This window comes from Anser anser (assembly GCF_964211835.1).
Source record: "Anser anser genome assembly, chromosome: W".
In the NCBI taxonomy this organism is placed as follows: Eukaryota; Metazoa; Chordata; class Aves; order Anseriformes; family Anatidae; genus Anser; species Anser anser.
The window spans coordinates 13851332-13878385 of NC_139731.1; the positions used below are offsets into that span (position 1 = coordinate 13851332).

Below are 27054 nucleotides of genomic sequence, written 5' to 3' on the forward strand. Positions count from 1 at the left end.
GAGGCTATGATGGCTAAGATCAGCAGCATCTTCTTTCTGCAGTGCACAATGGTAGAGAAGCATGGAGAAGCAGGTGGACTCTCGTGTCTCTGGATGATACAGCATAGACTGTTTATGCTGTTGATGAAAACGTGCTGCTAGAACAAATCCTGCTGCAGACATCTTCATTTTGAATGAGTCCTGGCATAATTCCACCAGACTCACAGTAAAAGAGGAATTTTACTGTTTCTGAACATGGGTTAGGCATGTGCAGAGTCCAACAAACTCCCAGAAGGAAATTCTGCCACTCTTCTAATTACAATTATACAATTTATTACAATTTCTGAATTTGTTTTTTGACCTATAAGTTTATTTGCAAAGTGCAAACTGCTTCTTACAGGGTTCAGGAAGTATTCAGCTCCCACTCTCTCTGCAACTGTGGTAGCAATTTTCCCAATATTTTGCAGGGTCAGGCATTTATAATCATCTATAAGGTGACAATCTGAGAAAACAGAAGTGCTTGGTGATGCCTACAGCATGCTAGCTGTAGTTCATATTCCAAAACCTGGTCAAGTTAGACTATTATTTCAGACTGCTAAAAAAACAAAACAAAACAAAAAAACTGCTGCCAGCTAAGAGATTTTCTTGCATTTTGTTCTTCAGGAACAGCCTGTGGAGTTTCTCTGTAGGTAAAGGAGATTTGACTCTATCTATTTCTTAGTCTCTGTCAATGCAGCAGGGGTAGACACTGTGCTGTGAGGACACCCTTTGCAAGCTCTAGGCTTGAATTTAGCAAGCTGCAGACCTAGATAAAAAGTACTCTTTTTGGTGTTAGGAACTTCTGATATATGCTTGTACCCCACAGTGTCTTCCTCTTGTGAGGTCATGTTGACATAAGAACAAGACATTAGAAAGAAAAGGGGCCAAGACCTACTTCATTAAAGTGTCTCTTTTGTAGTGCCTGACATTGCTGGCTCGTGTTAGAGAGAAGGCAATTGTGCTTACTTCATGTTCACTTTCTCTAGAAACCGTTTGTTCCTGCAAACCCTTTAGGCTTCCCTTTCCATTTTGTTCTTATTTAGCCCTGTACACTCACCCGCAGGAATTCATAATGCATTTTGCCCTTCTGCATGTTGAAAGTGCCCTATTTAACTCCTTTCCTACCAGCCACGAGAACTGTAGTTTTCCAGATCTAGTTGCTGGCTTCTTTTCCTAAGACTCCCTTACCCCATTGCATCTAAAATGCAGCTGCAAAAGAATACTGATTGTGTGAACCTGACAGATTTTTTTTCCCCTTTTGAGTGGCTTTATTTGATTGCCAGTGCCAAGGTTAACTCTGCCTCCCAGGTTTTCTCTGCTCACATCTTGTACCTTGTCCCCTTTTGACCTTCCCAGTGATTTTGTCCTCCCTTGTGCATCTGGGCTTATTTTATCTTTTTCTGATATCCTTCTGGTCAGTTGTGAGCTTCTTAAGACAATGATTGACATAATGTTTCCATCTGCGAATTCATCAGTGCATAGCAAATACTTGTTAAAAGAGCATCCCTCTTCAGAGCATTTTTGGTGAGAAGGGTTGACACAAAGGCATCTGATGGATGGGAAAGGGTTTGTATTTTGAACAAAAGCTGAAAAACTGTGTGGGGTGTGTGTGTGTGTATCTACTGTAGCTGTGCAAGTCCTGCAGGAGGATTGAACAATGATAGAGTCTGCTGAGATGTGTGTCTCTTCCAAATATATATTCAAGAAAATCCTCAGGGCGCAGAATTCCATTTGAGTTGAGCATGTTTTCTCACTGCTTTGCTCTCCAGAAATTTATGAGCATAACCTTTAGAACAAGGTCTACAATAATTCAGTTATGGACCTTACTACATGTATTTTAAATACATGATTGGATTAGCTCACTGCATTTTTTTTTAAAAAAAAAGGAGAAAAAGGGATTAAAGGAAATGGATTAAGTGATGTGAAGGATGATGATTAGATTTGCTGTCATCAACTCTTGTCTCTGTCATTTTTCAGTCTCAGTCACTAATTTCTCTACCAGTTTAACTGCATCAAGAGTTTTATATTGGATATGGATATGGATTTATATTGGATATATTTATATTGGATATATTGGATAGCCTTCGCTATCCATGAGGAAATGGTTGGTGACCTGCTACGGAGCTTGGATGTGCGCAAGTCGATGGGGCCGGATGGGATGCACCCGAGGGTACTGAAAGAACTGGCGGAGGAGCTGGCCGAGCCGCTTTCCATCATTTATCGGCAGTCCTGGCTATCAGGGGAGGTCCCAGTTGACTGGCGGCTAGCCAATGTGACGCCCATCTACAAGAAGGGCCGGAGGGCAGACCCGGGGAACTATAGGCCTGTCAGTTTGACCTCAGTGCCAAGAAAGCTCATGGAGCAGATTATCTTGAGGGTCACCACGCAGCACTTGCAGGGCAAGCAGGCGATCAGGCCCAGTCAGCATGGGTTTATGAAAGGCAGGTCCTGCTTGACGAACCTGATCTCCTTTTATGACCAAGTGACGCGCTTGGTGGATGAGGGAAAGGCTGTGGATGTGGTCTACCTTGACCTCAGTAAGGCTTTTGACACCGTTCCCCACAACATTCTCCTCATGAAACTGGCTGCTCGTGGCTTGGACTGGTGTACGCTTTGTTGGGTTAGAAACTGGCTGGATAGCCGGGCCCAGAGAGTTGTGGTGAATGGAGTCAAATCCAGTTGGAGGCCGGTCACTAGTGGAGTCCCCCAGGGCTCAGTGCTGGGGCCAGTCCTCTTTAATATCTTTATCAATGATCTGGATGAGGGGATCGAGTGCACCCTCAGTAAGTTTGCAGATGACGCCAAGCTAAGCGCGTGTGTCGATCTGCTCGAGGGAAGGAAGGCTCTGCAGGAGGATCTGGATAAGCTGGAGCGATGGGCTGAGGTCAACTGTATGAAGTTCAACAAGGCCAAGTGCCGGGTCCTGCACCTGGGGCGCAACAACCCCAAGCAGAGCTACAGGCTGGGAGATGAGTGGCTGGAAAGCTGCCTGGCCGAGAAGGACCTGGGAGTATTGGTTGATAGTCAGCTGAATATGAGCCAGCAGTGTGCTCAGGTGGCCAAGAAGGCCAACAGCATCCTGGCCTGTATAAGAAGCAGTGTGGCCAGCAGGTCTAGGGAAGTGATTGTGCCCCTGTACTCGGCTCTGGTGAGGCCGCACCTCGAGTACTGTGTTCAGTTTTGGGCCCCTCGCTACAGGAAGGACATGGACGTGCTCGAGCGAGTCCAGAGAAGGGCGACCAAGCTGGTGAGGGGTCTGGAGAACAAGTCTTAAGAGGAGCGGCTGAGGGAGCTGGGATTGTTCAACCTGGAGAAGAGGAGGCTCAGGGGCGACCTTATCGCTCTCTACAGTTACCTTAAAGGAGGCTGTAAAGAGGTGGGGGTTGGTCTGTTCTCCCACGTGCCTGGTGACAGGACGAGGGGGAATGGGCGAAAGTTGCGACAGGGGAGTTTTAGGTTGGATGTTAGGAAGTACTTCTTTACCGAAAGGGTTATTAAGCATTGGAACGGGCTGCCCAGGGAGGTGGTGGAGTCACCATCCCTGGAGGTCTTTAAAAGATGTTTAGATGTAGAGCTTAGCGATATGGTTTAGTGGAGTACTTAGTGTTAGGTCGGAGGTTGGACTCGATGATCTTGAGGTCTCTTCCAACCTAGAAATCTGTGATACTGTGATATTCCTGTCTTTGCTAGCTTGTGGAGTAGTCCCTGGGCACACTTCTGGTGTGTTCTGACATCTGCATGCATTGCTCTCTGCAACAAAAACTGATCTGTTTTGTGGAGATATATGCACATGAACCCAGAGTATACCTGTTCCTAACTTTATTCATGGTGTTTTCCCTTGTGTTCTGTTCCTAAGTTCCGGATAACATGAGCTCATTCACCTCACCAAGTGGTAAGTTTGTGCTTTTTGTTAGAGTATATAGTTGTGAGAAGGCAAAGACTTTCAGCACCTGTAGTTTTAGCACTTTGGATGTAGTCTCTAATGTTAGCGTTAGTGTCCTGCAGTTTTATGCCAGCGATGAGCAGACCCTTTGTTGGGTCCCAGGCATTAAGCTGCAGATAACATCCAATGGAGAGTAACTGCTGAGGTCAGAGCTCCAGTTCACGTGTGGCTTTATTCTTTCCCTCCTGGCTGGGGTGACACTGAGTATCTGTGGCCCTTTCACTTTGCAGCGTCAATAAATTTGCTTCCAACTTGAATGTCATGCAATGACTTTAGTGTAGAAGGAGCATGGGCCTGGTTGCTCTGCAATATGCAGTGAGAGAGAGTTGCAAGGCTCAGGGGGGAGATGGCTTCTCTGAGCTGCAGAACAGCACCTGGCTACACAAGTTGTTTTCCTTTTTCCCTACCAGTGGCAGCTAACCATGCCTCTCCTAGCTGGAGCTCACCCCCTGTGCACTGAGCAGTCCATGCAGGGCAATGTAGAAAAACTAATGTACAGGAGCAGTGCACTGCACTATTCTCAGTGCTGTTCTGTGTGTCTCTGTCCCTAAATCTGTGGCCTTGTGAGAAGGGCACCAGCTTTCAGCAAGCAAAGTGTGGGAGATCTTTAGGATACAGCGTTTAGGGGCTTCAGAAGCAGAAGTCTTGCTAATCCAGGGGTGCCACAGTATGCCCCCTTTGGGGACCTTCTGAAGACAAAGATTACTAATGTGTAAAATGTCATAACAATGAAATACCTATTTTCTATTTAAAATATATTCTGGAACCAGTAGCACTGGTCATGGCAGCAGTGTGTTTGACTATTGGAAGGCAAGTGCACTGCAGACCTATCTTTTGCCTTCATCTCCCCTAAGGAGAGTCAGATGCTGAGAAACAGCAGCTCTAGGATCTACCAGATCTGTTTTGTTTTTCCTCCCCCCAAAAGTAGTGACAGCTCAGGGCACTGTGAACAGTAGACCTGGCCCTTCCATCCTGTTGTGGTTTAACCCGGCTGGCAGCTAAACACCACACAGCCGTTCGCTCACCCTCCCCCCTCCCTCTCTGGGATGGGGGAGAGAAACGGGAAAGTGAAGCCTGTGAGTTGAGATAAAGACAGTTTATTAAGACAGGAAAATAATAATAACAATAATAATAATAATAGTATTAATAATAATAATGTGTACGAAACAAGTGACGCACAATGCAATTGCTCACCACCCGCTGACCGATGCCCAGCCTATCCCCGAGCAGCCGGCCCCCCCACCCCGGCCAGCCACCCCTATATATTGTTTAGCATGACATCAGATGGTATGGAATACCCCTTTGGCCAGTTTGGGTTGTCTGTCCCCTCCCAGCTCCTGCTGCACCCCTAGCCTGCCCGCTGGCAGGACAGAGCAAGAAGCCGAAAAGTCCTTGGCTTGGTGTAAGCACTGCTCTGCAACAATTAAAACATCAGGGTGTTATCAACATTCTTCTCATCCTAATCCAAAACATAGCACCCTACCAGCTACTAGGAGGAAAGTTAACTCTGTCCTAACTGAAACCAGGACACATCCTCACTGTTGAAAGCAGTACAGAGGGAGGCATTCATGAGTATCCTTTGTTCCCCATCAGCCTGAGGGTAAAATGGATCAGATAGAGATGTTTTTGTGGCCCCGATTTGGCTGGTAAGATCACACTACCCTGTAGTAGGGTAGAGTATGTATGTTTTTTTCCAAGCCTTGTCGTTAGCTCCACCTCTGGGATGCTGACCGGTGCTCAACAGCTGGATAGCCTCTGTGTGAATGCACTTTGGGCTGGCAGATGAAGCTAAACTGGAGTTAACTAGTTTTCTCACCATCCTCTGTGAAGCCTCTGTGACCCAGAAAGCACCAATTTCCCAAGCAAAGAAGGATTCTGCTCTTCCTCTATGAGGAAGCCATTAAATGACAGTAATAGAAAGTTGATATCATCCTTAACCAAGAGCATTTCATCTTATTTTGGACACATTGGCATTAGTAAAGTTGTACATTGGAAGCATCTCTGATAGGAAGAGAGACTGAGTAGCCTTGGCAGGCAGGATTGAAATAAATCGTTCTGCCACAATCTCACTTATAATGAGAGGAGGGGGATTAAATGCATACACAGATGCCAGCTGTCTGAAGTATTAACACTTCAGCAAACTAAGTACCTATTAGAGTTTCTTTGCAGGAATTTGTCATTATTTGCTAGAAATTAACACAGGGAAAGTAGGTTGACGATAAGGAAAAAAATCCACAGAGGGCAATCTGCTGGCCTATGGATTAAGGATGTGGTGGAAGTCCTGTTCTCTGCTTCAAAAATAGAATTGGTCGTGACACTGAAGAGCATGCTGCTAGGAAGTAGTTCCCTATTAATACCTTAATAATATGGCCTCAGTGACCCTAAAAGCTCTTCTCCAGAGTAGACTGTGTTTGAAGATGAAATCTGCTGAGGAGATGTGAGAGAATTACAGAACTCTGTTCTTTTGAGGGTAAAACACCAGCAGTTCCTGCAAAATATCTGTACACTCTTTCACTGTTGCTTTCACTAAGCTCTTTAAAAGCCAGCAGAAAAGAAATGTGTTAGGAGCGATGGCTCCTATGCTCCTCACTTTATTTTTTTTCTAAAATGTGTTTCAGTCTGAGGATCTGAAACGCAGGTTGCATTAGGTGAAAGGTGTAAGTGTAATTTTACAAAGTATACCTCTGGCTGACACGTTTCCATATTGTCTTCAAGTGCTCTTAAACTTTCCCTTAACAAAGAGAGAGGTGATCAAAACCATACAGGGTCCATTGAAGAGGGGATGACAGATATTGTAAGCTGTTGGGGTTGAGCAGGTTTTGGGCTTTGTCATCTTTCTTTGTGCTCCAGCATGTTTGAGTTGTTATAGTTCACTTTTGTCTTTTCTGTCACAAGCCCCACCTTTCTTTTGCATACATAAAGTTCTTTTTTATGGTAGTAAGAGCTCCCTTTTTTTTTTACTTTTTTTTCTGTAGTTTTGTCCCCTTGGTGTCAAGCCTCTCCTTTACTGCATAAGTGGCTAGGTAGCAGTCCCTGGGCTTATGCTTCTGTGGTTGCTTTGCATCTTCCTTCTCTGCAGCTTAGTAGTGTTTTGAATATCCTACTGCAGGAAAAGGTTTGAATTAATTGTTTCTAGCGCACTGCTAAATTTTGTTGAAATAGATGTGATTTGAGTCCTTTTTAACTTCTTTTTTACCTACAACCTTTATACTTTGCTGCTGTTGCATCCACCACTGTTACATATGCATGGTCATGTTTTGACAGCTAACATTGTGGCTAGGAGAATTTCAGAAAAGAATTACTGATGGCCAACTTGACTTGTTGTGTGCATGATGTTAGAACACAGGGCTCAAAGACTCCCTAAGAGATTCTGACCTAAGTGCTGTAAAGCACGTCACAGTGAATCTGTTATTTTGTCCTGAGTGGTTAAAGCTACGTATCCACTCTTTCACACAGTGGTGATGTAATTTATACTTCAATCACAAGGGCTGCTGGCTTCAGCGTAAGTGGCAATTAGGAAGGTGGTAGTTCCCTTGTTTTTGGGGGAGATTGACTTTTGGATGAAGCCATGCCTTTGTCATGGTGTGCAGCCAGCCTCTGAGTCAGACCTTCCCTCTCTCTGCAGGAGCAGCTCTTTCCCTATGCAGGAACAGCACTTGCACATATCAAAGTTAATGAAGTTTTAATTGTCCATTGATTTCTTCACCCTTGCAGGGAGCTAAGTGTGGGTATGGTTATTGCTGTGCTTGTTTCCAGTTTTAGATTTGCAGAGGAGTTAGCATTTTCTATTGCAGTTGCTCTAGAGGGAGATCAGCAGTTCAGACACCAAATAAGGGACATACTTCCTTAGTGCTCAAGAAGAATGATAGATTTTTTTGAGAAAAAACATGATTGTGCTTTCCTCAGTTTCCAATAAAAGCAAATTCACTGTGGAGAGTAATAGATCACAGTATGTGTGAAGTAGCAGCACATGTAAAATACTTTGTCAATTGAATCATCTTCCCTGGGATTTATGCATCTCTGATACTGCATGCTTTAATTTCTTTAAAACAAAGGTTAGATTTCTTCTTTCCTTTTTTTTTTTGAGAGAGAGATTCTATCTGTATGGATCTGTTAAAAGTGAATCAGAAGAATTAGAAGTCTGTGTTATGCTGTTAAAGGGGTTTGCAGTCAACTCAGTAGAGTGTTCCATTGCTCTGGGAGTTCACAAGGTTTGTAGAGTAATTATGCATGAGAGGTTCATTTTTTGTATTTTCAGTTGGATAATTCATAATTTATTTGGCCTTTCTTCTTGTGCATGTTACTGAAGCTTCAAAAGAAATGTGAAAGTTTTTTTAATGTTTTGAACTAGCTGCAAGAATTCACATTTACATGAAAATATAAGGTAAGCTTGTCTGTCAGGTAGCTGCTTAGGAAGCTGTGACCATGGTATATCATTAAAGCATGTCTTCTGATTATAAATGTCTTTAGCATGTATTGTTCACATGTATGTATATCTTACCCACTTGCTGGATACTTGTACCAAAGTACCAGATTAAAGCCATTATAAGTTGAGAGACTTATACTTTTTAACATAGTTAGATCCTGTTTGTACATACTAGCAGTGATTCCCTTAAAGAGTTTTACTGTGTACCCCCCCAAAAAGCTGCCTGTAAGTACATGAGGGGTGGCATGGAGAAAGCATGGGGGTGCTTTGGGGAAACTTAACAAGTAGGTTAAAAATGGGAATTGTGGGCTGATCGGGGGTGGGAGTCAACAGCTGAAAGATGGTAGTGTGGATATAGGCTGTGAAGGTCCTTGAGAGCAAAGATGTGGAGCATATGTTTATTTCCTGTGAGAGGAAAAGGAGAGCGGTAGTCCAAGGAGATGATTTCTGCAAAATGTAGGTCTGAGCATGGCAAGTGCTTTAGCAGTGAAGCTGTATGAGAAAAGGGTCGCGTTGTGGAGGTATGTGCATTACACAGGGAAGAACTGCATTGTCAAGACATAACCTGAGTACAAAGACATAACAAAAACTGGCAACAGGAAGAGGCTCAGCTCACCCAGGTATATATGGGTTGCTTCAGTGGACTGCACTCAGGAAGACAGTAAGTATTAACAAGGCACTTCTCTTTCAGAAGAGAACTGCTTTAATGTCTCCAAACTGGGGTCAGAGAAGGCTCCAGCTCTTGTGTAGTTTCTCATGGGCTAAAGGCATAACAGTGGCAGTTGACTTGCTAATCTACCATACACATAGTGATGATGTTTTGCATGCACAGTAATGTGCAAGTGCAGGCAGTCCATGTGCTGCTTAAGAGCAAATAAACTCTTTTGGGTTGTGTAGACAGGATTCAAATGTGTTTCTTGTGGGAAGGTAACCTGTATGTGAAGTGTAAGGTAAAATAATGGTAACTACTTGAGACCAAGCTGGTGGTGAGAAGCTGTTTATACAAGCTCTCAAGGGGATGCATGGAAATAAAATAGCATGCTACGACCATCCTGGGAGCTTTTTATGATACCCAAGAACAATTTGTTGCCCTATTTGGGATGTGAAACAAAGTATTTATGTTAGTGGATGAGGGAAAAGCTGTGGATGTGGTCTACCTTGATTTCAGTAAGGCTTTTGACACCGTTTCCAACAGCATTCTCCTGAAGAAACTGGCTGCTCTTAGCTTGGACTGGTGTACACTTCGTTGGGTTAGAAACTGGCTGGGTAGCCAGGCCCAAAGAGTTGTGGTGAATGGAGTTAAATCCAGTTGGAGGCCGGTCACTAGTGGAGTCCCCCAGGGCTCAGTACTGGGGCCAGTCCTCTTTAATATCTTTATCGATGATCTGGATGAGGGGATCGAGTGCACCCTCAGTAAGTTTGCAGAGGACACCAAGTTAGGTGCGTGTGTCGATCTGCTCGAGGGAAGGAAGGCTCTGCAGGAGGATCTGGATAGGCTGGACCGATGGGCTGAGGCCAACTGTATGAAGTTCAACAAGGCCAAGTGCCGGGTCCTGCACCTGGGGCGCAACAACCCCAAGCAGAGCTACAGGCTGGGAGATGAGTGGTTGGAAAGCTGCCTGGCAGAGAAGGACCTGGGAGTACTGGTTGATAGTCGGCTGAATATGAGCCAGCAGTGTGCTCAGGTGGCCAAGAAGGCCAACGGCATCCTGGCTTGTATCAGAAGCAGTGTGGCCAGCAGGTCTAGGGAAGTGATTGTGCCCCTGTACTCGGCTCTGGTGAGGCCGCACCTTGAGTACTGTGTTCAGTTTTGGGCCCCTCGCTACAAGACGGACATGGAGGTGCTCGAGCGAGTCCAGAGAAGGGCAACGAAGCTGGTGAGGGGTCTGCAGAACAAGTCTTAAGAGGAGCGGCTGAGGGAGCTGGGCTTGTTCAGCCTCGAGAAGAGGAGGCTCAGGGGTGACCTTATTGCTCTCTAAAGGTACCTTAAAGGAGGCTGTAGCGAGGTGGGGGTTGGTCTATTCTCCCACGTGCCTGGTGACAGGACAAGGGGGAATGGGCTAAAGTTGCGCCAGGGGAGGTTTAGGTTGGATGTTAGGAAGAACTTCTTTACTGAAAGGGTTGTTAGGCATTGGAATAGGCTGCCCGGGGAAGTGGTTGAGTCACCATCCCTGGAGGTCTTTAAGAGACGTTTAGATGTAGAGCTTAGTGATATGGTTTAGTGGAGGGCTTGTTAGTGTTAGGTCAGAGGTTGGACTGGGTGATCTTGGAGGTCTCTTCCAACCTAGACGATTCTGTGATTTCTAGCTACATGTTCCCTCTTTTTGTGGTACAGGAAAGGAAAAGACTTTTCCTACAATTCTACTTGCACCACTGAGAATTTGGTTGTAGATAAAGCTGATATCAAAGTGGCTCCAGTGACCACTGACTTCATGTCTACTGTTTCTCAGTCTTCACATTGCCAGTTAGAGTTGGCCAGGGTGGGTATTTCAGTGCTTTAGTGAAAACACTTGGAGAGAGGACTTGTGTAAAATTTCACAACTGGTCTGAACTTGCTTGTGATTGACATGTTCAAACTCTAAATAACTTGATTCTTTCTACTATTGTCTCTATTGTCTCGTAGGGAATGTGGTGTAACATATTTGTATTGCCTTTGTTTATATCCAAGAATGAACGGTTTCACTCTTCCAGATTTATTTACTACGTAGATGAAATCTGGACTGTCACGTTAAAAGCAAAGGCCTAAAGAGACTGCTCTCTTTTTATTGCCTTGACAACCAAAAAGTATTCAACAATTGGAAGTATGAATTGGAACCACAGAAATAGACTCCAGAGCCCCATCTGTCAACCACTGAGAACCTCTGCTTACTGCTAAAATCCTGTGTTGTGAAGATTTTTGTGGCTCTATAGATGCTTCACCCTCAAAACCAGTGAATGCTGCTGACGTGCTTTATAAGTCTTCCCTCTACCCGATGCAGTGGTGGTGGTAAATTCAGACCTAACTGCTTTTTTCCTTCCTTGCAGAGCATGAGAAACACAGACTGTGTAAAAGTGCAGACTATATGAATTTACACTTCAAAGTGAAGTGGCTGTACAACGAATATGTTCGTGATCTGCCTGCCTTCAAGGGAAAAGTGCCTGAATATCCAGCGTGAGTGTGTTGTGCCTCCTGTAGTAAATCCTCACTATCCCTCTCCTTTGGGTTATCTTGAGGGTAGTCAGCTGTTTCTCTTGTGGCTTCCTTTATATAAATACAACATTTCTTCACTGCTTATTTTCTATGTTTATGTGCATCGTTGTTCCCTCTGGTGTTCTGTGCCCCTGTACCTGACACAATTCAATCCCTTATTGTACAGTGTCTTCCAAAGATCTCAAAAAGTTTAGCAGTGGCATAGGCAGTCTTTTAAACCATGTGGGTTTTGTGCTTGCAGTGTGGGCTTTGGTTGATTCTTGATCAGCAGACCTCTAGATGGGTGCTTATGTGCTTGTGTAAATATAACTTTATCTGTATGAATGTCTGTGTATCTGTATGGACATGTCATGCGTGTACACACACACCAGAATTTGTAAGTAAAGATAATGTTTTTGGTTTCTGACAGGACCAGGTGAGTTAGTTAGAAATGTCAAATAAGCTCTTGTTCTTAAGCTCTAAGCAATTGTTTGCAAGTTTTATTTAACTTAATTAAAAAAAAAAAAAAGAAGAGGCAGCAATAGATTTCAGACTTGAAGAAAATTTGAGCCCAAAAAGTTGTCTGATCAACCTGGTGAGAATACTGTAACTGAAGTCCTTTCCTGGCCTAAGGCAGAAGCAGTTAGATTGTTTCTGACCGGTGTCTAACTGGTTTTCAGAAGTTTGATTGCTCCACATCTCACTGTTATCCCTCCACTGGGTTTTGGGGGTTTAACACACTTCACTGTCTTCCCCTCTATATCTTCCTTGCTTCAGCTGGAGCTTTTTATATCCTGTCATACCAGTCTGGACACAGAAGAAATTGTTCCTGTTTTACAAGAGGCATCTGTTCTTCTAATGTCCCTTCCCAGTCTTTTGCCTGTTCCCATTTGTTCCTAGCTTTCCTTGTAAGTAAGGTTTACTCACATTTCTCCACCTGGTCTGTGTCTGGACATAAAACACCTAGACTTAGACATTGATGTTTTATCTAGGCCTTGCCTTGCAGGCAATGCTCTGCTCTAGTACACTGGGATGATAGCAGACTCTTTTTCTTTCTTCAGTGATATTGTCCACCAGTGATGTTTCCAGGTGGTCATAAGCCAGCCCCCAGGCACCCTTGACAGTGTCCTCCCTACCTGTTCTTGCCATCTGGTGTATGACTGTTTACTGCTGTCCAAATGCAGCACAATGCATTTGCCCCTCTTGGAAAAACATCTTGCTTGGACTGTGTTTCCAGTCTGGCATTTTGAATGCCAGCACTCGCCAAGGCGATCAGCTCCGGGGCAGATGCATTCTGCAGCGGAGCGGGGGATCAAGGTGGGCAGGGCTTTTTTTTGGCATCGAAGCCACTCGAAGCAGCCAAGGGAGCCGCCAGGACCCAGCAGCCCTTGCGAGGGAGGCTGACGAGGCGTAGGCGGAGTCAGCAGCGCCCCCTCCCCAGATGTTCAAAAGCAGCCCCTAGGGAGCACGAGCGACCAGGAGCTAGGCAACCAGGACGGGCAAACAGGGTGTCAGTAGGGCGTGGCGCAGCAGTTTGTGCAGCAGTTTGCGCAGGTAGGACGAGCAGGCAGGGCCCCTCACCGCTCTTTTGCAGCGGTATTTCCCAACGGTGCTTGTAACCTGCCTGCGAAGAGCCCAGCCATGGTATCCACCAGGCAGAAAACCATGGCCTCCGCATCTCTTGCGGCCTCTCCAGCCGCAGTCACCGACGTGGCTACTCAGACAGAGGGCTCGGGGAAACACGCAGCCATGCAGGTCTTGGGCTGCAGGGTGTGCCCGAGTCTACTGTTGGTGTCCGACAGCAGCAGCGAGGGGTATGCCTGTGGGAGGTGTGCCCAGATTGAAGAGCTGCTCAGCCAGGTAGCGGAGCTTCGGGAGGAGGTGAGCAGGCTCAGGAGCATCAGGGAGTCAGAGAGGGAAACTGACTGGTGGAGGTGTACTCTACCCTCTCTGAGACAGACTCACGAGCCTGCCACAGCACAAATGTCTCCTGCTACGCAGAAGACAAAAGTTCCCTCATCCCGCCAGGCAGTAGGAGGGGACCTAGGCCAAGGAGGGGAATGGAGGCAGGTTCCTGTTCGGGGTGGTAGGCAAGTCCTGTCCCTGCCCACCTCACCTTCCCATCTACCCTTATATAACAGGTATGAGGGTCTAGAACACAACAGTCAGAACAACGAAGTAGACGAAAGCCCGTCCCAGTTGGAGAGGGTGCCTAAGGCAAGGCAACCTACCCCCGCATTGCTACATCAACTGTCAAAAAAGAAAGAAGGGTTATTGTCATGGGGGACTCCCTTTTGAAAGGGACAGAGGGCCCAATATGCCGACCGGACCCTACCCACAGGGAAGTCTGTTGCCTCCCTGGGGCTCGGGTGAGAGACTTCGCTAAGAAAGTCAAGCGCCTGGTACAGCCCACCGACTACTACCCGCTACTGGTCTTTCAGGCTGGTAATGACGAGGTAGCAACGAGAAGTTGAGCAATCAAAAGGGACTTTAGGGCTTTGGGGCGACTACTTAAAGGATCAGGGGCACAGGTTGTGTTTGCCTCTGTCCTTCCGATAGGGGGGATTGATGCTGACAAGCAGACTCATCACATTAACACATGGCTTCGGGACTAGTGCAACCGGCAGAACTTTGGGTTTGTTGATCATGGGAAGGTCTATGCGGGCCTGCTGGCACCAGATGGGATGCGCCTCTCTCAGAGGGGGAAAAGGATTTTTGCTCAGGAGTTGGCAGGGCTGATAGACAGGGCTTTAAACTAGAGTCGAAGGGGGAAAGGGATAAAACCAGGCACACCAGTGATAAGCTAAGGGATGGTGCGCTAGAATCAGAGGGACTGTGTGCTACTGAGGTCCTTCAGTCTGCTCCACAAGGTGCTGCGTGCAGTGAGGAGTATTTGAAGTGCTTCTACACAAACACACGCAGTATGAGGAATAAAATGGATGAGCTAGAAGTCTTGGCCCAGTCCCACAGCTACGACATCATCGGCATAAGAGAAACCTGGTGGGATGAGTCCTATGGCTGGCGTGTTGCAATAGATGGTTACAGGCTCTTCAGGAGGGACAGGCAGGGTAGGCGAGGTGGCGGGGTGGCGATGTGTGTGAAGCATGGGCTGGACTGTGTGGAACTTCAAGTTGGGGATGGCAAAGTTGAGAGCCTCTGGGTAAGGATTAAGGGACGAACAAATAAAGGGAATGTTGTTGTGGGAGTCTATTACAGACCACCCGGACAGGATGACAATGCCGATGAATTATTCTTTGCAGAACTAAGAGATGCCTCGAGATCAACTCCCCTTGTCCTTATGGGGGACTTCAACTTGCCAGACGTCAACTGGGATCACCACATGGCCGACACAAGCAAGTCCAGGAGGTTCCTAAAGAACCTAGATGATAACTTCCTGGTGCAGGTGCTAAGGGAGCCAACTAGGAGAGGTGCCCTCCTAGATCTGTTGCTGGAGAACAGAGAGGGTCTTGTGGGGGACGTGGCAATTGGCGGCTGTCTTGGCCATAGTGACCGTGAAGTGGCTGAGTTTAAAATTTTTAGTAACAGAAGGAAAACTGCCACCAAAACTTCAGGCCTGGATATGGGGAAAGCAGACTTCAGGCTGCTCAGGGAACTAGTCAGCAAGGTCCCCTGGGAAACTGCTTTTGAAGGCATTGGCATCCATCACTGCTGGTCAATCTTTAAGCACTGCCTCCTAAAAGCACAGGATCAGGCAATTCCAAAATATCGGAAGTCAAGCAGGCGGGGCAGAAGGCCGGCCTGGCTGACCAGGGATCTTCTACTGGAGCTTAGGTGAAAAAAGAAAATGTACGGCTGCTGGAAGCAGGGTCAGGCAACGTGGAAGGAATACAGGGATGCTGTTTGCGTTTGTAGGGAGAAAATTCATGTGGCCAAAGCCCAACTAGAGTTGAAGCTGGCCAAGTCTGTGGGAGAAAATAAAAAAGTTTTTTTTTAGATATGTTAACAGAAAAAGGAAGACCAAAGAAAACAGAGGTCCGCTACTTGATGGGGAAGGTCACCTCACAGACAAGGACATAGGCAAAGCGGAGACGTTTAATGCCTTCTTTGCCTCCATCTTCAATGCTGATGATGGGCTTCGGGACCCAGGGTGCCCTGAGCTGGAGGACCATGACAGAGGGAATGACAAACTCCCAACCGACCCTGAACGTGTGCGGGATTTGCTGCTCCCTCTGGATCCATACAAGTCCATGGGTCTGGATGGGATCCATCCCAGGGTGCTTAAAGAGCTGGCTGACATCATCGCAGGACCTCTCTCAATTATTTTTCAACGATCTTGGAAATCTGGAGAGGTCCCAGTAGACTGGAAGCTGGCAAATGTACCAATTTTCAAGAAGGGCAAGAAAGAAGACCCTAGCAATTACAGGCCTGTCAGTCTCACATCAGTGCCTGGTAAAATTATGGAGAGGATGATCCTTGAAGTTATTGAAGCGCACCTGGGGGACAATGCAGTCATTGGTCCCAGCCAACATGGGTTCACAAGGGGTAGGTCCTGTTTAACAAATCTGATTTCCTTTTATGATAAGATCACCCATCTAGTCGATCAAGGGAAACCAGCTGATGTGATCTTTTTGGACTTCAGTAAAGCTTTTGACATGGTTTCCCATAGGATCCTACTGGACAAAATGTCCAGCATACAGCTAAACAAAAACATCATATGATGGGTGAGCAATTGGCTGACAGGCAGGGCTCAAAGGGTTGTGGTAAATGGGGCCACATCAGGCTGGTGGACGGTCACTAGTGGGGTCCCCCAAGGCTCCATTTTAGGGCCAGCCCTCTTCAATGTTTTTATAAACGATTTGGATGTAGGACTAGAAGGTGTTTTGAGCAAATTTGCCGACGACACCAAACTTGGAGGAGTTGTGGACTCGGATGAGGGTGGAAAGGCCTTGCAGAGAGATCTGGACTGATTGGAGAGCTGGGCGATCACCAACCACATGAAGTTTAACAAGAGCACGTGCCGGGTCCTGCACCTAGGATGGGGCAACCCTGGCTATATGTACAGACTGGGCGATGAGACGCTGGAGAGCAACCCCGCAGAGAGGGATCTGAGGGTTGTGGTTGACAACAAGTTGAATATGAGCCAGCAGTGTGCCCTGGCAGCCAGGAAGTCCAACCGTATCCTGGGGTGCATCAAGCACGGCATCGCTAGTCGGTCGAGGGAAGTGATTGTCCTGCTCTACTCTGTGCTGGTGCAGCTTTACCTCGAGTACTGTGTGCAGTTCTGGGCACCACAGTACAAAAAGGATGTAAAACTGTTGGAGAGTGTCCAGAGGAGGGCGACGAAGATGGTGAAGGGCCTGGAGGGGAAGATGTATGAGGAGCAGCTGAGGTCACTTGGCCTGTTCAGCCTGGAAAAGAGGAGGCTGAGGGGAGACCTCATTGCGGTCTATGGCTTCCTCATGAGGGGGAGTGGAGGGGCAGGCGCCGATTTATTCTCCTTAGTCACCAGTGATAGGACCCGCGGGAATGGTGTCAAGCTGGGGCAGGGGAGGTTTAGGCTAGACATCAGGAAGAAGTTCTTCACTGAGAGAGTGGTCGCACACTGGAACAGGCTCCCCAGTGAAGTAGTCACTGCACCAAGCCTGTTGGAGTTTAAGAAGCATTTGGACTGTGCACTTAGTCACATGGTCTAAAATTTTGGGTAGACCTGTGTGGTGCCAGGAGTTGGACTCGATGATCGTTATGGGTCCCTTCCAACTCAGGATATTCTATGATTTTATGGTTCTATGAATACTCTTCCTATCCTCCACTGTGTACAAGCCTTGTGTTATCTGCATGCTAATATGACTTGAGACAGTTGGTGTAATTCCCCAGCTTGGGCTGTGGGCCTTGCTTAACAAATCAGGTCAGTGAGAGGCATTCATTCAGTGAATAGGGTGCAGGAGTGACAGTTTCAGAAGCCTGGTTCTCTTTGTGCCTCTGAATCAGTGCAGTGTTAGGCAAGCCGTTACATATTCTTAATCCCTTTTTTCTCCTGTGTCAGGATAATGATGTTCAGTTTCGTTTTGCTGTCTTTTGCAAACTGTTCTGCTCTGCTGGCTTTTGTGTATATGAGCATTGGAGCTCATGTACTTGTGCAGCCACTGGCTTCCCTTGTTACTTCACACTCATATCTTAGTACAATACACATTATCAGGCACAAATGTTTATTTCAAGCATGGCCTTCACCTCTTTCTACATATACCTTTCATATCAATCACAGTAACACTTTAATTAGCTTAATCACAAATATTTTTGGTCTTCACAGACTCACAGAATGGCTGAGGTTGGAAGGGACCTCTGGGTCCCTCTGGTCCAACCCCTACTCAAGCAGTGACACCCAGAGCAGGTTACCCAGGAGCATGTCCAGGTGGCTTTTGAAGATCTCCAAGGAGACTCCACAGCCTCTCTGGGCAAAATGTGCCAGTGCTCTGTCACCTGCACAGCAAAGAAGGGCTTCCTTAAGCTTACTTAAACAGTCTTGAAGTTTCCTTAAACAAAGGAGTCCATGCATGCATCGAGTTTGCCCATCAGTAAACTCAGATGAAAATAATTTGCCTCTGTCCAGAAAATAGCAGAGATGTTTGTCTTATAAACAGGCAAGAGGCTATCCACAAACTTGCATTTCTTGTTGGAACTATGCAAAACATTTCTCATAGTCTTGGGATACAATTGAATAAGGTGAAGGCTCCAAAGTATTGAAGTTGAAATTTTTATGTTCCCTTTATTTTCTGAAATTCAGCAGCAGTTTCTGAAAATGAAGTAGCAACACAGCTGAGAATGGATCTTCAAAACTTCCTCTTTTTAGCTGCCAGATAAAAGTAGTAAAGTGTCAGATTCTGTAAAAAATAAAAATAAAATCACTAGCTTTTTAGGTATGTAAAGAAATGAGGAAAGCATTCTTGCCTCTGAAATTCTGTCTTATTCTTCTGGGTCACTTTATCAAACAGCATTTTCTTCTCAAACTCTTTGAAATCCTGCCTGCCTTCTTGCCTCTATGCTTGCCAAAGCCCACTGAATTTTCATTGGGTACCCGCATACATTAGCACAACAAATGAACAAGATTAATTCACCTGTGAAGTCTGAGACCACGGGAGCCAGGCTCATGGCCAAGCTGAAATGGGAGCCTTTTGTGTTATGTTTCTATCGTGCAACCAACAGGCAAACTTTCATTTAGTTGCAAAGCACCTCTGCCTTTCCCTGCAGGCAGGAGTGAGGGGTTTTCTGTGCTAACATCATTTGGAGATGGCTGTGCCAGCTCAAGCCATTCTGTGCCAACCCCTGCAAGCACAGAATGTCTATGAAACAGCACCATGAGCCTCTGCCTTGTGTGTTGGTGTGTGAGTCATTACAACGTTTGATTCTAGATCAATAATTGAAGCAGACAAGAGGAAAAATATATATGCCATATAACAACATTTTGAAGCTATTTCTGCATGAAATCAAATTATTTTTATTAGTTTCTGTGGTAGATTATTTTGAATATCATTTTGGATATGTTGCCCTCGTAGTCCCCAGAGTCCCTCCTTACTTGCTCGACAGCCTAAGAACTGATATTAAAACACCGTAAGGGATATTTGTCCTAAGATAACTCTAGGTTTATGTTACAACTCAAAGCACGTTTTGGTCCTGAATGTACCCAGGGACTAGAAGTATTTATTAGATGATGTATATCTTTTGTGCTTTACTGCTAGCCAACAAAGGACAAAGTTGAGGCTGGCTTTGTAAATGTAGTTACAGATTTCCTAACCTGAGCTGAGTGATTCACTTTGCACTTTAACATTCATATTAAACCTCTTTCTGGAGCTAATGATTTTTTTTTTTTTAAGTGTAAAACAACAACACCCCAATGAACAGTACCTTTTTCCTTACCACCTTTGTCTAGATATTTCGGTGAGACAGTAAAATACCTGTGAAATTCATGCAGTTATATATCAACATATGGTAGCCATAAAAATGTGCAATGACTGTTTTCAACACTGAATGGCCATTTCTTATAGATACGGTGCAATAAACAAGGATGAATGATAAGAAGTAGTTCTACCTCTCAGAGACAAAATTGTGGCTTCTGGCACAAAAAAGTAATTCTCTCTATGTTGAGCAATGATGTGTGAAGCAGCGACTTGCAGTCTCAGAGCTCTGAAAGAGGTGGAAGATGGGTAGTTGCTTTCTTGTAAACTGTCCGAGTTCTTTTTTTAAGGATTAATCTGTAGTTTCAAAATATGCTGTTGTAATTAAAAGTGAAATGTGGAAAGCGCAATAAAATTGCAGCGAACTTCCAAATATATTGATTTTTAGAAGCTTGAACTTCCATTTAAAAGGAAGTTTTCAAGAACATGGGAAGTGCATATGTCTATGACAGTGTTACACTTTCACTGTCTACAATAAATAAGGCTGCATGGACAGGCTGCAGTTGGCATTTAACACTGTGTCTGTTACAGTTTCCAATATTAACATTGATGTGCTTTATGTTTCAAAGTGTAGAGAGTATTTAAGGCTACCTAGTATGCTCTGTGAATTTGCTCTTGATCTCCCTCTCATGCCTGGAACATGCTTTCATGTTCTTTGCAAAGTCAGCCCATAATTATCACAATCTGCATGAGCACAGCTGCTTATTTAGAGGAGGTTATTCTCTGTGAAGTTCATATAAAAATCGTTTGTGTGGACTGAAATCACGCATGGGCATTTTTTCCCTTACTTGTGAACACTGTTTAGTAATATTTGAAATGAGGATTTGCTTCAGCTGCAGTGGGTTGGCAGTTGCACGCGTTGAATCCTAGACAGACATTTAAATAAAGTCATATGTGTTATGTTGTTGCTTAAACACAGACAGGAAAAATCATCTCACTTGTGCTATGTGGTTATGTCCCAGAGAGCAGAGAGATGACCATCTCTAAGATCCCATTGCTGAAGCTACTTCTCACCTTGACTGTTTATTTTAGCCAAGGTGGAATTGTGTAGAAGCCCTTTGTTTGGTGTACTTTGTATTTCCAGATGCCATTTCATGTAAGGCATCTCCCTAAGACACAGCAGTGGCTGTTTCAGTAGCTTCTTGGAATGTGGTCTACCATTTAGCTTATTCTCCAAAGTAAGGAGAGGGAGCAGAGAGAAACTTTGCTGTCCTGCTTCCAGGACTTGCCTGCTTTGGGGACTCGACTCTGCTCCAAGACTGTTGGTCTAGCAATTTTTGCATGAACTAAGCTTGTACTTCTTTAAAATAAAACCAGCAAAAGCTGCTTACAGGGCTGGCGGGCTTCCTGCAAGCCCTGGAGGATGTGCTGTGCTATCACCTGAAGATAATCTTAAGCATCCTCACAATGCAGTCAGCAGGCCAAAGAAATGGGAGGATGCTCTAGAGAAGGCTTGGGGAAGGGGAAAGCAGCACTAAGGTGTAGAAAACTTCTCCCTCATGGCAGCCCAGAAGTATGTCTGTATCTAGGAATAAAGTGGCTGAAGGGCCCTGGAAAACAAACTCTTTTCCTCTCTTTATACTCGTTCACATATCTCATGTGAAATATGGCAGACCCAAATGGGCAGCAGGACAGTGTGCTGTCTCTCTTGTCACATACAGATAGTGAGTATAGAGGTCTCCCTTGTCCTGTCTGGCACATGGGTGAAAGGGGAAGAAATACAATAAAAGTACTCTGAGGTGATGAAATGTTAAAGAAGGTACTCAGGGGGAAAAAGAAGGGAAGGTAGCAAGGAAGAAGAAAGGGAAGAAAGACAAAAACAGCACAGGACCAGCAGTCTGCAGAGGCTGGGCTGTCTTTCTGTTGGTCTAGCCCAAGCGATGGTACAGGCCCTGCTCACAGGGAGTTTGTGTGCAGATCTGTGGGGGAACTTTGGCTGTACACATAGATAACTATTCAGACAACTAACAGCAGCAAGCTTTCACAAGGCTTGCTGAAACAGCACTGCTGTCTGACAGTAATGTTGGAGGATGAGGAAGGGCAAATGTTATTCTGAGGGTATTTAGTTTACCCAAACATCTGCTGGATGCTGCAGGGATGGGCATGTCGCTGGGGTGAGGTCTGGTTGGAATGCTGTGTTTCTTGCTGTAACTTCCTGTCTTTCCTGTTCCTCATGCAGGTGGTTTGAGCAGTTTGTGATGCAGTGGCTGGATGAAAATGAAGATGTTTCCTTAGAATTCCTGAATGGTGCTCTGGAGAGAGATAAAAAAGATGGGGTATGTAGGTGTCTCTGAGTAGAGGGCTTGGTGCTGCATACTTCAGTGCCCTAAACCAAATAACACCGTAAATTCAGCTGTCACACAAATGGATGATACAGCCCTTTTTGCATGCTGAACATTTGGGGAAACTTGTTTATTATAGGACTTTTCTCTACAGGTTAGAGTGTTTAATAGCAGGGTGCATATCATTCATGTATGTCTATTCTGTTCTGCTGCTGTTAATTTGTCAGCCAGTGGTTTGGTATTCTCTCTTCTCCGTGTGTTTGTGAGATATGTAATAGAAATCTAAGGCACTTTGCATGTATTTAGTCATGCAGTAAGAATGTGACCTTTAATCCACAGACAGAGTAATCTTATTCTTAGTTTACTGAGTATTCCCAAAGGAAAATAAGAGCCTTCCAGTTTTAGTGAATGTTGGCACTGTAGACTGTGATGTCAATGTAAGCATTCTCTTTAATATCTTAAAATTAAGACAGTCTTAAAAAGTTCTTCACTCCCCTTTCCTTGTTAACTGACAGGCAAGCCATGCATCTCAATAATGTTTCCAGCACCATGCTACATTTCCTTAATGCTTGTCATGTTGTAGTTGGTGAAGGATGGTGAACTGTAGCCCCAACATAGTTGGCTATTTAGCTCCTCTGGGCCTTTTGGAGAGCTTTTGACTAATTCTGAGGAAGAAGTGGGTTTTGGTATAGTTGTCCTGTCTCCAACGATAAAGATGACTGAGACCTGCACCAAATATGTGCATTTCAGATCTCCCATTTGATAATGACTCTTTGTACTTCTGTTTTAGTTCCAGCAAACATCCGAGCATGCTCTGTTCTCTTGCTCAGTGGTGGACATCTTCACCCAACTCAATCAGAGCTTTGAGATCATTAAGAAGCTGGAGTGCCCAGACCCTGTCATTGTTGCTCATTATAATAGGAGGTTTGCTAAGGTAATACCCTCAACATCCAGCTGTTTGTCTGCATGTAGTGGGATGCAAAACAGTATGATGTTTTGAAGAACTGTGGTCTTTGGCTTTGGTTTTATTTCCTGGAGACTTTCTGTTTTGCTAGAGGACAAGTAACGGTACTCACATCTTGTCTGTGTAGACTATTGGGAAAGTGCTGATGCAATATGCTGACATCCTGTCCAAGAGCTTCCAGTCCTACTGTTCCAAGGGGAAACTGGTGAGTCCAGCTGAATTTCACTTCTATTCTGGGGATTCACATAATTATCACAGTTAGAAGCTAGTTTTCTTGCATTGTACCTGACTGTGCTTATGGTGTAAATATTTTCAGTATTGATTTTTATCATAATTCCTAGGCATTTATGGATTGAGCTCTGGCTTGGCCATAAAATAAAACTAGGTCGTGAAGGTGATTTGCAGGGCTTGGAGGTTGTCAGGTCCAAATGAAATTAACTTCCCGTCTCTCTGGCTGGGTCATACATCACAGAGGTGATTTAGGAAGAAAAGGGGGGAAAAAAGGCACAAGGACACAGGTTGCCCTCTAGGTCTGTTACACAGCAGCGCTCTTGGTTTACTGATTGTAAGGAATAGTCCAGCAATTAGTGCCACTAAGGGGTGTGAAGGGTTAACATTGAGGCCTGGGTTTAGGCGAGAAGAGAACAAAGGGATTTCTTCAGAGAAAAACTGCTGACTTTGCACGGACGTGCAGTAACTTCTGACAGCCGGCCAAGAGACCACTAGATAAGGAGGAAGAATATGAGCCTCCCTGTCCGAGCGGCCCCCGAGAAACTAACAGAGACTGATAAGCAGGTGCACCTGGGAGGACTTCGGATTCGGGAAACCAATTATAATAACCCTGCCTCTTCTAGAAGTAGTAATGAATATGTATTAGCCTAGGAGCATAAAAACCAGCCGCCTTACGTAACAGGTGTGCGTCCTGGTGGAGCAGAGACTCCCGGCGCACCCAGCGCTGTTTGCTTGCCTCTATTTATTTAATAAATTGTAAACTTTGATTGTAATCCTATTTGGGACTCAGTCATTTATAACACTGATGTATCCATGAAATTATCTTACTGTTTAATCCTAAAATAACTAAAATTCAGGATATGAAATTAAAAAAAAAAAAGTCAGCAACAAACAAATAAAAAAACAACCATTTTTGAACCGTGGGTCTGTCCCATGCTGGTTTTCCTATCTCATCCATCTGTCCTGGGAAATAAAACTGCAGAGGGAAGAGAGTTGCTCAGGCTGCCCTTGACTGTTGCTCTTAGTCTTGTCCTGGCAGAACCCACATGTGTCTCTGAATGCAGCTCTGGCTGGCAGTTCCCCTTTTGATCTGGGATTTACACTATTCAAGATAGTGCAGTACAGCATTAAGAGGCCAAAGGCAACATAGCTGGGACTCTTGTAGAGCATGGCAGGAGCTTTGTAGAATAGGAGCTTGTAAAGCATGACAGAGACTTTGTCCTGGCACTGATTCTTTTTTGTGGTAAAACTGTGGAGGAAGGTACAATGGTGAAGAGCTCCCTGATATGGGTTTTTCTGGAACCGGCCATCTCATTTCAAGCTGGAGAAAGAAGGACTAACTTTTCTTAGGTTTGAGTGCTGAAATTTTTGCTTGCCCTACCTCCTATTTGACTGTGAAAATCTGTGAGATCTGGTGGTACTTTAGGGAGGGTGGTGAGGCACAGACTGTACCACTTATGAAAATGTGTTGCCATCCTGAGCAGTAACAGGCACCTGCTTTTGTCCCATCAGCCCTGCATCCTGATGAATAACATCCAGCAACTGAGAGTGCAGCTAGAGAAGATGTTTGAAGCTATGGGTGGTAAAGAGGTAGGAGTGCTAAGAGACCCGGCATTACTCATTCCTACTGCACTGTTAGTAGCTAATTTGGGTTATACCAGTACTTGCAAGCTGTAGTCGTAAGGAGAGCCCTGTGACACTTGGCACTTTCACAAGCATGAGGGGGCAGCCATGTCTGAAGACTTTTCAACTAAGTTTATCATGAGATGCAGGAGCATGTGTTTCAAAGTACGGAATAGTATAGAGGAGGGAAAAAAATGGATACGTACTGTGCTCATGTGGGCTGGATGTAGGCATGGCTGGTGGTTTCTCATTTCTGAAGGAAGACGTACAGGTCTGAGAGCTGTTGACATTAAGACATTTTACATGGCATATAAATGTGGGACAGTGCCTTTTGCATTAAATGTCCAATATCTAATATATTGCAGACATGCAAATATATGAGCTCTGTACTCATGCTTTGCTGGATACTTGGATGTGTACATGAATACAGATATTGTTCTTAGTTTTTGTTCTTTGTTCTGAGGTAGCCATTTTTACAGAAATAAGGATTTTCTCCCCCAAGTCACTGTTTCTGTTTTGATATAATCTGTGTATTTTTTTTTCTTTTTCATTGCTTTTCAAGACTCGGGAAGATGAAGAAAAGGCTGCTGATGTTAGGAAAAAATAGTTTTCTAAGACTAAGTGCATTTTCTTTCGTTGTGTTGTGGTAGAACCTGTGCTATGATCTGTATGCCAAGAGAAAAATACACTTTGATGGGCAGCTCAGTTTTTGTTTGTACTGCTGTTTCAAATCTGTCTTGTGCTTAGTGGCAGCATTCTACGAAGTGGCAAAAATCTCTATAAAAAGATCTACCCCACGATGCAAAGGAAACTGCAAGGTTCTCAACAATCCTAATTTCTTAGCATTACATCAAGAAATAAAATGATATGCTCCCAGCTGTAATAGCAATGGTAGCTAAATGCCTTTTTTTTTTGTCCCAGGAAAAAATAAATTTGTGATTTCATGTTTATGAAGTGGTTTATAAAGTTTTAATTCATGTGCACTTAATTTCCCTTAAGAAATCAATTTGCTACCTTTTTCTATAGTGCTGGCCATTAAGTAGGGTTTCCTTATAATTCAGATTGAAAATACCACCTGATACTCTGTCAAATAGTATCTGTGTGTGGGAGAGGGTAGTGTTTAATGAGACTGTTGGCTTCTTTTCCTAGCCTAAACCTCTTCTCTGCATTCTGCCCTTTAAAGACTTCCTCATGAGGTAGGGAAGGTGAAACAGAGGTAATCAATCCACTATTTCCTCTGCTGTGTGGAATCAGAGAAAAAGAAAAGAAAAAAAAGGTGGGGGGGGGGAGAGGAACACAGACTGTGAGAAGTAAAACATGTAGGAAGAAACCTGGCATATGTGCTAGGAAGCTGTTTTTTGGAAAGAATTTCTATTTTCTTTTCAAATGCTGCTCATCCACTTCATTAGGCTGCCACTGATCACAATAAATTGTGTTGTGTTAGATGCCTGAATTGTTTGCTCTTCCCAGGGGGTTTCCTTTTGGAGACTAAGTAGTACTTTGCTTCTTGACTTGAAATCTGCCAGATCCTTTGTTTTGCTAGAGTAAACAAGGCCTCCCTAGTTTGAATAGTCCTTTTTCTGATGCAGATTGATCCTGTCCTAGTGAGTGTCAACTGGTGAGACAACTGCTTTGAAAATGGAACGCTTAAAAAATATGCTGCTGGAAATGCATCTATGAGTTTTATCCTCCTTCAAGAGGGGCAGTTTACTTTCTGTGACAGATTTGATAGATATTTATCTATATATCACACAGCTTGCACAAATGTAAACATTGTCCTGACTGCTCTGTCCAAAAAGGGACTGCTTCCTTGGGGGATTAAGAAAATAGTGTAATGGTATGCCCTGGTTGTCTTGAACTGTTCACCTTTTTGTGTTCTCAGAGGTGTTGTTAAGAACTAGGTACCAAATATTCTGTTGTTCCTACAATGGGTATGTTAGGTGTACCATGCGGGAAGCCAGAACTTGGGGATTGCTGTCAGTTATTGCTGCTTGTGGCTTCATCTGCTTCTGATTCACAGATCCATCTTCTTCTACAGGACACTAGCACTGCACACCTTTGGAAAGCTTTTAAATACTTCTGCTACCTAGGGCTTTTTGCCAGTGAGTCCAAAAAACTCTCATTTTCTTGCTTCTACAGCTAGGGCTCACCCATCGTCACCCTGCAGTGTAATGCTGTAACATAAAACAGAAGTGCTTGCCCAGTACTATTTCATGGAATTTGGCTCCTGGATATAGTGCCTTTCTTCTGCACCCCAAATGAGGAGTGTTACTTCTGCTCCACTTCTCTCATTCTTTTTTAAGATGTAGTACACAGAAGGTTAAAAAAAAAAAAGGCAAAAATTGTGCAGTATCTCTGGGTTTAATGTGTGACGTCTTGTGGTCCATGAACATTACTAGTCAGTAAGGTCAGGACATCAGGGCCTTAGCGCTCTGCGGACTGATTCTCTTGGCTCTGTGCTTGAGATCCCAAGGAATGTATACATATA

General features: G+C 44.7%; 1 pseudogene across 1 annotated transcript in view; it reads left to right on the forward strand.

The window, feature by feature from the left end:
• The window catches only part of LOC310888787 (protein unc-13 homolog B-like), a 121574-nt pseudogene that overhangs the window by 77047 nt on the left and 17473 nt on the right, over nucleotides 1–27054 (forward strand). The window contains exons 18-22 of the transcript XR_014589233.1: nucleotides 11412–11538; nucleotides 21646–21742; nucleotides 22539–22682; nucleotides 22840–22917; nucleotides 24456–24533. The product of XR_014589233.1 is annotated as a protein unc-13 homolog B-like (transcript). The remainder of the gene's footprint in view (nucleotides 1–11411; nucleotides 11539–21645; nucleotides 21743–22538; nucleotides 22683–22839; nucleotides 22918–24455; nucleotides 24534–27054) is intronic.